The following is a 5,649-nucleotide window of genomic DNA, read 5'->3' on the forward strand; positions in this document are numbered from 1 at the left end:
ATCGAAAGTTAAATAGAAACATTTAGATAAAATTAATAAGGAAAAGCAAAAAGTATGAATTAATAGGGATTATTAAGGATGAATTAAAAAGGATTAAATGTTAACCACGTGTTAATCAAGGGATGTTTGAGAAAAGTATGATGGAAAATGGAATTTCATTCAGTTTTTTTATTTATTTTTTTTAAATAAAGCTAAAATAAAATCTAAATATTAGATGGACAATTTTAAAACACTTATTTCAGTTAGTTGCCAATACAACATGTCTAATTTCATGCGGAAATACTATAATTACTAAAACTGAAATCAAAATGGAGCTAATTATAAATATAAATAATAATATTAAATTATAAAATAAAATTAAGTAAACAAATGAGAAAAGTAAAGTGATTAAATGCAATGAAAGGGTGAATAAAATCTGTGATTCTCACATGTTAATCAATGGATATTTGTTGATTCAGTATTTTCTTTTGCTCAGACAGAGGTTGTTCGGGAGGCTTTGTTTCAGGTGTTTCTCATACAAGCCTAAAAATAGACCCAAATGAGTCAATATGTGACATGCTGTAAGAGCACGAAGCATTACTGTGGATTGCAGCTCGGATGATTTCCTCTTGGAAGAATTTGATGAGTTTATATCGAAATCTCCAAGTTGCAGACTTGGCAAATATGAGCACAGTTTGAGATTTTTCCTCCAAGGAGTTTTCGGAAGAGATGCCAGCAGTCTGAGAAACATGAGAGCTGAAGTAAACATGAAAATCAAAACTGCCCCTATTCAATTTCCCAATGCTTGTTCCTGATTCCTGTTCTTGATTCATTACTGGACGGTCCAAACGAATACACAACATTACGGAAGTGGAACACGGATTTAACATTCACTCCCACTGATGCCTAGGAGAAAGAACTGAGATGTGAAAGAGATCTCCTTTGTGATTTTTCTATCCTAAAGCCAGAAGTGGTGTTGAAACTGGCCTGCAGCGCTGCATTACCAAGTAACCGCTGTAGGTGAACATTACACGAGGCTGAGCAGACATCTGAAGACCAGGATCAGCATCAGAAGAGCAGGCAGAGTCAGAAAATTGCAGTTCACATGAACGTCACAGAATGTTTTATTTAAAAGAACTAAAGGACTGTATATATCATAAATCATGACACTACTACATATATGTTATGGCTTCCTTTTTTTGCAGCTTTTTTTTTTGAATACATGTACGATGCATACAATACTGTTCAAAGGTTTGGGGTCGGTACGATTATTTATTAGACATTCTATCTGTCTATCTATCTATCTATCTATCTATCTATACAGCACAGCTGGTATTGTTGTTTTCTGCTCACACAAGGTCAATTTGCTTGTTTCCTGTGTTGACTATCGAACAGGAAGTTGTAGCGCAACGAATCAAAGAGCTCAGACATTTAGCCAAAAAATCTTTTGTCACCGTCAGAACCATGTCTGCACTGAGAATGGAAAACTTGCTTGTTTATTACTAAATACTTGTGTCAACATATGTTAAAAAATAATAATAATAACTAATATGCTGCACTGTTGTTGTTACATTGCTTGTGAGTGGAATCCATTAAGTGTTTAATAGAAAAGAAAGAAAGAAAGAAAAAAAGAAAGAAAGAAAGAAAGAATGACAGAAAGGTCTAACCAAGCACATTTTCTTGTGGGATACAATATTCTATGAGTGGCATCCACTTCGCTTGAAATAATTTTTTTATTTTTTATTAAATTAAATTAAATTAAATTAAATTAAATTAAATTAAATTAAATTAAAAATGGAATTAATGAATAAATTAATGAATAAATAAATAAATAAATAAATAAATGGAAGGAATAGAATATAATAGAACTGAAATTAAATTAAATCAATAAATCAATAAATCAATCAATCATAGTCAATGGAAGTTCAAACCATGCACATTGCCTTGTGGGATACAATATTATATTTGGCAACTTGCATAATATGACAAATATACATAAAATGCATTTGTAGGAGTAGTGTGGGTGCAATGCATTACTAGATAATTACTGTAATTTAATCACATTTCCCTTGAAAAAGTAAAGTAAAAGATTACTCTTACTTTTCATATAATTAGTTACTTCTAATGTAATTGCATTTAATACTGACTATATATCAATTATATATAAAACAATAGTGGGCATCTCAACATCAAAATTAACATCTAATGTTAAAATATGTTTTTAATGTAATCTCCTTTTAAATATTTTGTCAGTTCAAGAATAATTTATGCATTTTTTTATCATTTATTTGAAAGCATTTATGCTTATCCTTCTATTGTTCAACTGGTCGAGGTTGAAATGGGGATTTGTGAAGTATTGCAATATTTTTTTTAGAGAGAGTAATTAGTAATTAGAGAGTAATTACTGTTGAAGATGTAATTAGTAGCTAGTAATTATTAATTACTCTTTTTAGAGTAATTTAGCTATCACTGCATAAGTGCAGTAAATTAGTTTGCTATTCCTAGTCAGTGGTGTTAGCAGATGCACATTCTCATGCTAGACAGCATTTTATTGCACAAAAATATGTATACACACCCGCTCGTATAAGATACGGCATCAATATTTTTGTTCTGTTTTCCCAGATCAATTTTGTCTACATGTAGAAGTGCACTAGCATATAGATAACCTCAGTGTGAACAGAAACGGGCTATAAGCCACACAACTCCAATGTGAATTTCACGGGGGTCTTTAAGGTGAGGAGAAACGGTTTCACTTTTAAAGGTACAACATAGCTTATCCTAAAAGCTCACTTGTGTGTTTTCAAAGCCAGATGACGGGGTTGAAAGAAAGACCTGTACAAGTAAGCAAGCAAAGAAAGAACAAATAAGTTTATTGTCTCAAAGACATACTTTACGCTTGCTTTTTAAAGAATTAGCATAGCAAATAAAATATACCTCTCACTCAAACATCCATAGCTCGAAAAGTAATTGGGACCATGTCTATTAGGGGTTAGGACGCAATGTTCTTTGCATTTTGTCCAATAGCAGTGCCCTTTCTGTGGCTCTAAATAAGCAATTGTCGAAATATTCTAACTGGAGCCCAAAGGGTGAATGTCAACCCATAAACAACACACTAGATCTCGTCCGCAATACACTGTTCTTCACATATGCTTCGGTCAGCTACATTTACTCTACCCAAAAAATTTAAATGTAAGGCTTTAGAACTAGTAAGAGATTATTAAATGAGCCAAATCTATTTTTTTATTTGTTTATGCTGCAGTACGTTTTTAACAAGAAGCTTATGCTTAATTGCATCACATTGAATAATTGCTCAGTATTATGCATTATGAAAAAAAAAAGTTAATAGAGTATGTTTTCAGTCACTTATTGTTATACAGTTGGCTTCAAACACACTGAAATACATCCAATCCACTTTGTGAAATCTTGCATGCACATCACACAATGCTCTCCCGTTGCTTTAATGCACTTTATTCCCGCTTTGAGCTTTTACTCCCACAGTTGTGCTTCTTACAGGTCCAGTGAGAGTAAAATCTCCATACAGCTTAGTTGTTCAACCACATATTAGTCTCAGCCTCAGACGTCACACCCACAGACCGCCCACAGTCCGGTCACTGACCGCTCGGCACATATCACACACAAAATTGCAAAGAACTTCATTTGGATGGCTTTTTTGCAACTTCTGTTAAATCTGTTTTTTTTTTTTCTCTCTTTTTTCCCTGCACATACATTTAAATAATGAACTAAATATCCCATATAGTATATTCTTCTTTGTTTTTGGAGTTACATATGTGGATTTATCAATAATAATTCTTACATTTGGATGGAAACATTTTTTGACCACACATCTTCTTCTAAGTTCCTTTGTTGTCTTCAACAGTTTCATATTAACCAGCCCTAAAAATGCCACATAAAAAAAATAAAAATACAAATAATAATATTAATAATAATAATAATAATAATAATAATAATAATAATATGTTTTAGTATTATAAATAATACTATTATAAGTATTATTATTATAAATAATAATAGTATAAGTATTATTATTATAAATAATACTATTTATTTATTTATTTATGTACTTTTGTCATTGTTCTATTGATTGATTGGCTTTATCCAGTTTTAGTAATAAGTTAAAATATTAACTTAAACTTATTTTTTAGTTTTTGTCAGTTTTACGTTTTTAGGTTTATTATGGTATTTATTAAAAAAATTTAAATAAGTTTTAGAATCTGATGTTTTAGTAATTTATTATGTCACTGTCATTTTATTAATTCTGTTTTTTATGTTTCTTTTTAGCTTTATTTTACTTTAAAAAAAAATATTTTAGTTTAGTAATTTCAGTCTTGTACTTCAACTTAAAACATATTTTAATTCAGTAAGTTTCTTTAAATCTGATTTAGTTCAGCCAATGGAAATTTTTTTTAATAGTTTTAGTTTTAATTAAAAATAACAACACTGGTCTAATGGGCAATTCTTAGGCAGAATAAACTAAAATGTAGACATTAAGCTGTAGACATATATAATGCAATCAGATCTTAAATAGCTCCATGAAACCAAAATTAAATATGTGTCTATGTATATATCTAAATTTAGCCACTTATCCTGCTGGGAGGATCAGTCTAAAAATGTTTCCTCCTATCAGACATATTCATCATCTCTGCATTGCTTATGAGTCCAGGATCTGTGATGTTCTTTAGCAGAGATAGAGGGAAAAAAATCTAATCAAATGAATTCTGAGATTAACAGGTTCCTAGAGATCTCTTCCTCACCACGACTATGACTGTATGTATGTGTGTGTGTATAAATATATATATTAGATCAGGGTTAGGCTGAAGATGGAGAACATGTGAGCTGAACAATATACCCCAGAAGGTCAAACCGACTTCATTTTCTCATGAAAATTGAAGAGAAAAATAGGTACGCCTTCCATACGTCCACGCTAAAGGCCAAGATGGCTCATCAAAGTGCTCCCATATCTGAAAGACTTGACTTGTTTGATCGTGTCCTTCAGTGAATGAGCATTCTAGACAGATCCATCAGTCACTGCGTGTTTGTATTTACCCACCAGATGAGTAGATAAGAAAACAAACAAACAAACAAAATAAATACATCATTTTAAAATCTGGAGCGTTTCGAGGCAGAGGAAGGGAAAATAGGTGTTTGCAGCGTGACATTTTAAGACACTTTGAAGTTGAAGGTGATTACATAAACTATTGCCATGTTTGTAGCTTAGCTTGCATGACCTTATTTTCGTTCCTTCTTTTCTTCTCCCGTTTCACAGAATGAGAAACACCTGTGAAAGAGTGTCAGAGGCCACATAAAGCACGGCTTTGATGGACTTCCTGTCTGTGCATGGGCATCTCTCTGTGTTACTGAACACATGAGTTACTAGGACTTCATTAAAACAACTGCAGTGTCATTTGTCAGTTGGAAGGGTTGACAGTTTTTGAGGTAATATTAGAAACTAGACTCTTACATTTTTCAAAGATAAAGTGCTGCTTTTCCAGGGAGAATGAAAGAAAAAAATATATAGACACAATAAACAGAATGACAGATACAACAGAACGAATGATAGAACGATAGAACAATAAAATGATATATAGACAGATAGATAGATAGATAGATAGATAGATAGACAGACAGACAGAGATGATAGACAGACAGAGA

The sequence above is a fragment of the Sinocyclocheilus rhinocerous genome, unplaced genomic scaffold (assembly GCF_001515625.1).
Source record: "Sinocyclocheilus rhinocerous isolate Xijiao unplaced genomic scaffold, SAMN03320098_v1.1 scaffold548, whole genome shotgun sequence".
Classification (NCBI taxonomy): Eukaryota; Metazoa; Chordata; class Actinopteri; order Cypriniformes; family Cyprinidae; genus Sinocyclocheilus; species Sinocyclocheilus rhinocerous.